At 40.4% G+C, this 10,393-nt stretch overlaps 1 protein-coding gene across 2 annotated transcripts in view; it reads right to left on the bottom strand.

The window, feature by feature from the left end:
• The window catches only part of ttc7a (tetratricopeptide repeat domain 7A), a 51,076-nt gene that overhangs the window by 1,899 nt on the left and 38,784 nt on the right, over positions 1–10,393 (bottom strand). The window lies entirely within an intron of this gene.

Raw genomic sequence — 10,393 nt, 5'->3', positions numbered from 1 at the left:
ATGTTAACACAAAATGTTATATAAAGTTGTGGTCTTGAAGTTATGGACGTTTTTATAATTTGGGAATAAAAAGTAATTAAAAACTGCTTTAAAATGGGACAAAGTGTCATTTAATTGTTGAAATAAAACTCAATTAACCAGGCTTCTAAGTTACAGGATACAAGCTGAACTATGGCTTGCTCTCATTTTCAAACCTCAAAACCTCATTTGTCATGTTTTTTCAAGGTCCTGAATATCCAACATTAAAACATTTTTCTTTGCTTGATAATAACGAGTCAGCAGATTGTGGCTTTTAAAAAAACAACACAGGGGAATCAAACCAAGAAGACAATCATGGGTATCCCTGAACTGACATGTAGCTTCCTGAAGTCTGGGTTACAATCTTATTGTTTTACTGTTTTACCTTCTGAGCATGTGACTCATGTGTGTGACTGGCAGCAGTACTGATTACAATGTTATAAGAAATAACTATTGCAGCCTACTGCAGTCTTCAGTATGTACTCAGGAGTACGTCCGCACAGCTGGGAGACCTTTCCTCTCACATATGAACAACGCAGCAGGAGATTGTCCAGATCGGACGCGTTTATAACACAACTCAACACAAAAGCCAACCTGACAAACCAACCTCTAAACTGCAATAACAGACTCATCCTGGGACGAGGAACTGATTTACCTACTTATATTTTGCAATAAATGTTAATCCTTTACACCAATCATTACTGAGAAAAAAAGTAATCGCATTATCATGTAATGCACTTAATTCCCCAACACGGGTGATCACTTTCAGTACAAATAACGGGCAAGTTCAAAAACTCTGAAAGTATCCTTTTAAATCTAAAAAACAAACTTCTGCACAATGGAGGCAGAAAAACAACAAGAATGGTCTAAAAACATTGGTATGTTCCTTTAAAGAAGATGTTATTTCAAAGTGTTCATTTGCAGGGCCCTGCTGGGCCATGACTCTGCCACGAATAGTGGTGGGTATGCATGCAAGCTCCACACACGTTTTATACTGTGTCAATGTACATATAGTATGAATGTTTTTGTGAGAAGTATATACTGGAATTTCAAATTAAGTGTATAGACGTATAAATTAAATAAACAGCCATTATGTTTCAGGGTGTGCGTAAGGAATAATATATCTGAGAGAGGGAGATTACAGATGATATCAATTGTCGCCATTTTAAAGGTTATACATGTGTGCGTGTGTGTGTTCTGTCTCTTCAGAGTTCAGCTCTGTTGGGGTGCCGTGTGTCTGAGGACCCAGTGCAAAAGGCGTCGTACAACTGACCAACAGCATGGAGTCAAATCTGTCTTCCGCACAAACATACTGCACACACACACACACACACACACACACAAACACACATACAGAAGCTACAGTGTCACAAGCACATGAGAGGTGACAACAGGCAGACATTCTTGCACAATATCATCCCCTCCCTCATTCTAACTATCACACACCCACACACACACACACACACACACACACACACACACACACACACACACACACACACACACACACACACATACAAACACACACACACACACACACACATACAAACACACACACACACACACACACAAACAGAGAGCTGGCCTGAGGTCAGACAGACAACTCTTGTTATGCAGTCTCTACTCACAAGCTCCAGATTAATTGGGCCGAAATTCACATAGCTGTCAAGATGCTCTGATTCAACTTTCGAAAGAGTACACACACACAAACTCTCTCTATTCTCTCTCTATTCCTCTTTTCTCTTTTTACTCAGTGCTGCTGTGTGGAAAACACAGAGGAAGACTGAAACTCTTGGGTATGGAGAAAACCTGTCACAGGATGTACACACAGGTTTACCAGCTTGTGTGTGTGTGTGTGTGTGTGTGTGTGTGTGTGTGTGTGTGTGTGTCAGTGTGGGTGTATGCCTCTGGTGTATGATGTATTCCTCCCCACTGGTTTGGCCACTAGTGTCCACATCTTACTGTCTGTGCTCTCCAGCCTCTCACAGGGGTTACATTGTTCCAGCGTCTCTGGCATAAACACAGTCGGCTACTAGGCCGACACACACCAACACACACATCTGTGCGGCGTGTCAGTTATGCTGGTTACCATGGAAAAGTTGATCATTGTCAGCAGCTCAATCAAATAAATTACATAGTGTGTTCTGTGGTCTGATATAAACACTACGACGGCAGGAAAAACTTACAGCCTAATACACGCACATGGTAACAAGTAAAACAATGTCCATTAAAGACAGAGCTGGTTACAGGATGTTATTGGCTTAGCTTAGTAGGGTAAGTAGCCTTGTTCAGTTGAAAGCAAATAAACCTAAATGACTCTGAATTTGTTTTAATTAAGCTATTTTAAAGTTATTTATATACAGAAATGTTAAAAATTACAAAAGTTTGACTTTAGGGAAGATTTCTGATGAACCCTATTTCCTGCTCAGTATGTGCAGTGTCTCAGGCTACAGCACAGTTTGCTTGTCAGTATGTATGAACAATATTTGGCTCTCTAATATGATGGTTTTAAAACTGATAACCTTGAGGCCTGGGATAATTTCTCAGCAATGCATTCTACTACTTAGTTACTGGGTTTGCCGGGTATGTAAGTCAGTTGAGATCAGCTTTGGTGACCCATATATTCATTGTACTTTCTCCGCCCGGCCCCGCTAGAATAAAGTCTGCAGAAAGTCGGGGGAATCCAATATAAGAACGCGGCAGGGGATCCCCAGTTGGATTCACAGCGAGCGAGTTGGGAGTTTATGATGCTTGAACACGAATAATAAAGAAAAAAGGAAAACAAAACAAATTTCTTCCAGAGAAAAAGCAGTGAAATACCCGTAGAAGTTACAGACAAGATGCCAGGAGAGTTTGCGGTGATAAAAGCGGTCATCAGTGGAATCAAGTGATCTCTGCAGTGGAATTAATACGTTTCTTCCAGCCCCTGCCTGCTGCTCCACCTTTAGTCGGAATAATGCAGAGGATGTGTTGCTGTTGTTAATGTGTTGGTGCAGAGAACCTCCTGCTATGTTGTGCATATGTGAGAAGCAAACTGCGGGTGGAGCTTGTTTCTTTCTTCCGTTTGATTGAGATGATGTTCGTTCCTGAGCATAAGTGGTCTTGAGCATATCCCAGCTGGCCACAGTGTAAGCAGGTCGTACACCAGCTACAGTTGTAATTTTACCAGCCGGCTCTGTGAGAAGTGACCAAGCTTCGGATTATTCAGCTGATCAATAATGCAATCATTTAACTTTCCCACTTTCTGACATGACCAGGCCTTAGGAAAATATCTTGCTTAAGAGTGGATAATGTCGTAATGGCAATGGCATGTACAAATGTTGGACTGAAACCGATGTTGAAATCCTAAATTGATGCTGTCTCAACATAAAAAAAAAAATCAACTATACTACAACCAAAGTAATGAACAATGTATTTACGTTGGAGCAAAAATCAGAGACAGATAAAGAAAACAGATACACAGGTCATCCACTAGTCACAGGCAGTTCAACCTTGGGAGAGCAATTGACAGTAGCTAAAGATGGACAACATGAAGAAAATGTAGGCAAAACATTTCCATTGCCCCCTGGTGGCTGGCCACAGTATCTGTCATAAACGCCACATACACCATGTAAGTTGATGGGACATGGACCACTCTTAAAAATCAAGCAAACTTAAAAATATGTATTTCAATTTTAGGCAGTTCTTATCACACTGAGGGATGCTCAAGTGTATTTTAACGGTATGTTTGGTTTGAAATATTTGGTGCTATAAAGACGAGCTGAGAAGAATGATTGACAGCTGAGACAGAGCTCAAATTAATTGTCAGAAGTGCCTCGATAATACGGCTCAACTTCATGATTACTAATGCACAGACTCTGGCTACCAATTATGTATTCCCTGTCAATATACAATCAAGACACTACACCCAACATTGCTTCAGATTTATCAAACCATTGTGGTCACTGTCATTGGTATGTTAATGTAAATGGCTGAAGGAGACTCACTTTTAAGTGCTATTTACAGTACTGTAGATGCAACCTTGCAGAAAGTGAAAGTGAGTGGGAGAGTGAACAGATTAAAAAGGAAGTGTGTGCTCAGGAACATTTAGATTGCTCCCGCATGTTTTTGGCGTCGCACGGATAAAAACTGTTATCAATCGGTTTTGCTTTAATTACTCGCAGCCATCTGTCTGCAGTTTTACCTCAGCAGATCCCATCAAGCTTGGCAGCATAGGTTTGTTTCTTGTCGTGCCATTAAAGCACAACTGAGCCGAACTGAGCCAAACTGAGCAAGTGGGCAGTGCAGTGGTATTTCAGGCAGAATTGAAGCAAACCTTTGAAATGCTGCAGCAACACACAGCATTTAATTAAGTGTATACTTCAATCGGATAGTTTAAAAAGAATCAAAGCTTCCCGAATGTCAAACGCAAAGACAGCCAACGTAGATTCGATTATGGAATCGATTTAGGATCAGGGAAATTAGATTTAGTTTGAAAGTGTCAGTGAAAGTAATCTATATTGTATACTGTACAAAGACAAAACGAGTGCTTTGTAATAATGAAACAAACTACGGCTAAGCATACACCACAGATATGTATTTATGGGACTCATATCTATTGGATAACTTATTTATGAGAAAAGGCTAATATTCTTCCTTAATTAAATATAGTTTGCATTGAAAATCCAAATGCAAATCCAGCTAATGTTTAAAGCCACATGCTGATCGAAAGCTATACAGGCTTCGATCAAATGTGTGATTGGATGTGGATCCAAAGAAGGATGACTTTAACTCTTTTCTATGGATTGGAAAATTGGCCATTTCATCTAATCACAGTTAAATATACAACAAAATGAAATGTGCAAAAAGTAAAAATGGTCCTATGAATCACTTCCAGAGAAAAAAAAACACAGGAATTAACATCTTTCTACACAGACAGCCGAACTCTAAATATAGACTTGCAATCTGCTGTTGTTAGCCATGCTGCCTACAGAGACAAGGAGCTACGACTGACCGGAAAAATTGGAAAATAAGACTGAGCCAATAAATTGCTGAGTCTAGATTCAAGGTTTGAAACAGTTCTGTAACGATTTCAGGCTGTAAGTGGTCAAGAGTGTGCGTGGCATGGTTCAGGTATACAATAACGCAATGTGACATCCAGAGGGCTTGTAATGACACCCAGTAACCGTCTGTTGAACCTGAAGGCTAACATCTACTACACACATACTCACAGTGGCATGATGCACTGCCAATGATCCAGTAAGAGCGTTTACCTGAACCATTAATCTCATCAGTGGTTAAGTCTGGCCACAAAGGGAAAGCTAAGGTGAGAGGTGAGCCAAGGCTACTGTTAACTTCAAACGTGGTGGCTTTAACTTTCCTTAATCATTAACCTTGTTAAGTGCTCGCTACTTCGACACCTCAACATTTTGGGAGGTAAGGTGCTTTGCTGATGAGTCACATTAGAATACATGTGTCAGTGAAATATAAAGCTACAGACAGCATTCCATTAGATTCAATGAGTGTAAAGACTGGAAGCAGGGGATAAGGGTGATCCAGATACATTGTGTTGATCAGACAATGTCAGAGGCATTGAGCTCTAAAGAGCCAGGTTTGCAGTTTCCCCCTGTTTCCAATGTTAATACAAACAATTTTCTAAAAGTCTTCTGGCGGCAGCTTCATATAAGGCGTACAGGCATAGGAGTAGTATTATCTTCTCACCTAGATCTAAATAAAAGGAGATATTTCCTCCAAAATCATAATCTTATCTATATACCTACCAACTTAATTACCTATCTATCTCAAATGAAAATACTGTGTTTGTTTTGTGCATTCAGACACATGTAAAGACATATGTGGAAAAGTTGAAAACCCCCCTGTGCCCCTCCAACTTCTAAGTGAGATTCAAGAGGTTACTTCTTATTTGACACTTTTACTGAGCCATCTTTTGAGTTTATTGTCATAATCCTGACCATGCAGAACTTGACATATTAGGCATATTAACCATGATATCCAACTGCGTGGCATGTTTGCATGGCAAATAGAATGTGTATCTATTCCTGTAGTTTGTATGTTTTTGAGTATGTGCATTTATGTGTGAACGAGTAAGAAAAAACTAATGGCACAAAGACAATGCATCAAGAATCAATTCCCAAATTGTGAAGAGCAGTCATCATGACACACACATATTTACGTGTGAAAAACCCATGTGGAAAGACAGCAACAGGAAACAAGAGCAAGCAGGAACGACAGAGAGAAGTGATACAGGAGCCAAAGAGGAAAAGAAAAGGAGAAGTAAGCAATGAGGTAAGGGAGGGTGAACGAACGAGAGAGAGCTAAAACGGGAACAATGAAAAGAAAGAAAAAGAGATGGAGAGAAAAAAAGAGAGAGGCGTCAAAGAAAAAGGAAAAAATAAGCAAGCCCAGATGAGCCATACATAGCAACGGAGGCTCCAGCCAACTCCCAATCGTCTCCCTGCTTGCAACCCCGAGTTTTTCTTCCTCTCTCTCTCTCTCCCTCTCTGTGGTTATCGGAGGTCTTGCTCAATGGAATATATTTCTGTGGTTGCTAGGCAATCCCATAAAGCAGCGAGAATGCGCAAAGTGTTATAAATAATGTATTTGCATTATCTAATCAGCTGACAACCACCCCCATCCACACACCAAGAGAGAGAAAGAGAGAGGGAGAGAGAGAGAGAGAGAGAGAGAGAGAGAGAGAGAGAGAAAGAGAGATAGAGAGGGCGCAAGAGAGAGAGAGCGCAAGAGAGAGAGAGAGAGAGGGAGAGATGGGTATTTGTTGCGTTCCATTTGATAATTGGAACGCGATTAATTGAATGAGCACAGTCCTCGTCCTTGAGATAAGCATATATATGTGAAGCTGTGTATGAATATGCTGGAGAGGAGGAAAAGTAAAGAGTGTGTCTGTGTGTGTTTGTCAGAATGACTCAGAGCAGGCCCCACTACTGAACAGGATGGATGGGGTGTAGAGGATGTTGGGAGTGGGTCAGATGAATATCATACCATCGCCTGAAGAAAGGCTGGGCCGTGTTTCAGGATCAGCTATCCATCGGGAACAGACACACATGCACAGCATGCCACACATACACATATGTCAACCAAATACTGTAAAGAGGTTAAGAGACCGGGAAATGTTTCAAAGCTAATCATGGCTAATTCTGTAATAGACAAAAACAATAAATACTTGGGTTTAACCTGTGGACTGCAACAACCAAGCCTTTAAATTAGAAAGTTGTCCATAACCATTACCACAAATACACACAAACACACGGATATACACAGCATACCGTAGGCCTATACTGGTCTACGGTAGAGCAGTGAGTCACTGTCTGATCATTGCCTTTCTCGTTCTCTCTTTCTCTCCTGCACACACTCGAGAACCATGTACACATGCCTGATGTGAGCATACAGAGGTAGAGGGGGTAAAGTGGTTGGCCCTATGTGGTGACTGTGAAAAGATGGTGGTGGTGTGTTATTATGAATCACACCTCCTGTACATCTTTGCATCCACTTTGGATGCTGTGGAGAGAAAGGAGGACTTCACTCCACACTCCCTAGGTTAGGTGAATGTAATTGAAGATGTCACAAATGCTCTAAAAATGTATAGGAAACGAGGCCAGAACAATGTCTACGGTATTAAAAATGAATACCGTAGCAAGAATCAGCAGAAGACTAGGTTAGCTTAGCATTAAGACTGGAGGTTTTGAAACACAGCCTACTGTCCTTCTACAAAGTTCAAAATATTCTTAGTCTTAAAAGCTTATTAAGTACCATGTAAATTGAATGAGTGTATAAATAATAAAAGCAACTGTTTGTGGTTTTAGAGGGAGTTTCCTTCGTGTGGTTATTTTTTCAATAAGATGACTTTTTCTCCCAAATTATATTTTGTTGAGAAATGTTTACTGTACATGACTAAAAGAGGAACCACAGCAATTGTGGCTGAGTCGTTTTTTAGAACCATGTTACAATGGCACATATTCACATACGTGTTAATACTACATTTTTCACAATGAAAAATTGTTAAGGGTTATAGCAAAGATCTTTTGTATACTAAAATACACTTTACTTAATAAAACTCCTGATAACTGGACAAAGCTGTATAAGATCTGAGAAGGCATTCTAGGAAAGAACAGTATGTACTTTTACAGAATAATAGCTCAAGTGTAAGAATATCGTCCAAGAATATCTTCAGAATTCCCCTTAAGGCAGAGCAGATTAAATGGGCCACCGGCACACAAAGTGGCCACAGCAGATACAGTATAAAAATAAATGCATGAATCCAGAGCCACTGAGCAGCAGCAACTGTAGATTGTATTCTGGCAGGCTGATGCAAGCCAGAAATATGGGCATTGCTCCAAATAAAATGTCCTGCATGGCGTCCAACTTAGACTCCATCATGTTGTAAGGATGCCTTTATTTACCATAATGCCTCAGTAGCATGTCGAGTTAGCAGTGCACAACATACATACTTCTAGAGCGCAGCATTTATCAATCGATCAATCAATAACAAATTGTTCTTTTGTTTGTGTAGCCCATATTCACAAATCACAATTTGTGTCATAGGGCTTAACAAGGTGCGACATCCTCAGTCCTTAACCCTCAACTAGTGACAGAGGAGCATAAAACCCTCTGTAGTTTGCATAAGGGAAATGGTGAACGGAGTGAGACTTTCAAAAAAACTGAGACCACTTGGAAAATAAAATATGATCTAGAAGTGATAATGGGAGATTGTTCCTTTTTAATTTTCAGAATAAAAGGCAGGAAATTTATACTTTAAAGACCTAAAGACCATTATTTAACATCAAGGTAAACAAACAAGGAGGAAGGAGGAATCGTAAAGGATCACATCCACTTAAAAAAGATATTAAAGTGTATTATTAAATTGACCCTGAGTGAGATTTATCTAGGCAGCGATTTAGACAGCTGTGACAATTGACCATCACCCAAGATTTCAAAATCCACTGGGAAAGTGCTTTAGTTTGTAAATCAACGGGACATATATGTGTGGCATATACATTTAAGAGACATTCTCACAATTCAGTGTTCTTGTGACCATATCACTGTCCTGACTTCTTACTCTTGATCCCTAAGCGGCAAAAATCTATGAATTAGAATCACAATAACTTTACTCCTTGACACGAAAAAAACATTTACCTTAGGTAAGAGTCTTGAATGAAAATAATATTATTATATGTATATTTTTCCTCATATTTTGTCGGACATTCTGTGAGCAAAGTTTAATTCTGTGGTTATCAAACACTGTCTTAAATAGACAGACATGCCTGGCCTGATCTCAGCAATATAACATTTACCCCCAGGGTCATTTCTGCAAGAACACAAAAGAGAAATGAAAAACCAGGACCACATGTAAGAGATGGAACCTGTGAACACAACCTGACCCAAACCCTGAATACTTCCCCAAACGAAGCATGAGAAACAGACTGAACTGTGCACTAGACCAGTACTCCAGATGTGTACTGTATATATCCATTGACAAAATTATTAACATTTGATAGGCTGGAATGTAAAAGTGGAAATGCAAGAATGGAGGGGAGATGATATCCATAAAGACCACACCTAAGTGAACCAACCATAATCAATAGACAGGACTCACAGCAAAACCAAACAGGTGGGTGCAGTGTCTCAAAATCAGAGGGCTTCGGTGTAATGCAGTTGCCTCAATCCCCCAAGTCCTAGAATTCCATCTGAGTGACCAGGTACATGGACCTTCAGTACCCTGGGTTTGTACCCTTGGGTACCCTTGAATGGACTTATTATAAGTCGCTTTAGATAAAAGCGTCAGCTATATGAAGTGTAATGTAATGGACACTGTATTCTTCTTCTCAGTTTAGGTGGCGCCCAACTCACCACTGACCTGCCAGCTGTCCCTCAGAACGCCGCCACGCCCCCCCGCCCTGAGCGACGCAATAGAGGCGCACTGTCAACAGTTTGCTCCAGGGCCGGGGGGGCGTGGCGGCTAGAGTGGCCCACACCTTCGTATTTTTTTCTGTATGTGGCCCTCGGGATAAAAAGTTTGGACACCCCTGCTCTAGTTGGTTAACAGGATCTGCAGCCTGATCTGACATCAGCATTTTGCTCTCATTGGACTTCGAGCTCAACAACTGACAAGTGGCTATGGAAGAGTGAGTCTTACATAGAAAAGATTCAATAATCTTGACGAGGGAATCCATCCTGGGGCTTTCCCTATCATCTTTGATATATTTGTTATTTTGTTAGGGTAGAGTTTTTTTTAAGTGCTTCTATAGTGAATGAATAAACCAAAGTGTAATATAAGCACAATTTAACCTGCAAGAGTTTCTTTGGGCTGGTGCAACATGTTCTGCTGTCGAAGAAGAGGAGATCAATTTCATGATGAGTT

The sequence above is a fragment of the Platichthys flesus genome, chromosome 12 (assembly GCF_949316205.1).
Source record: "Platichthys flesus chromosome 12, fPlaFle2.1, whole genome shotgun sequence".
Lineage (NCBI taxonomy): Eukaryota > Metazoa > Chordata > Actinopteri > Pleuronectiformes > Pleuronectidae > Platichthys > Platichthys flesus.
The sequence above is the reverse complement of the archived record's forward strand: the minus strand, read 5'-3'. Positions and strand labels throughout refer to the sequence as shown.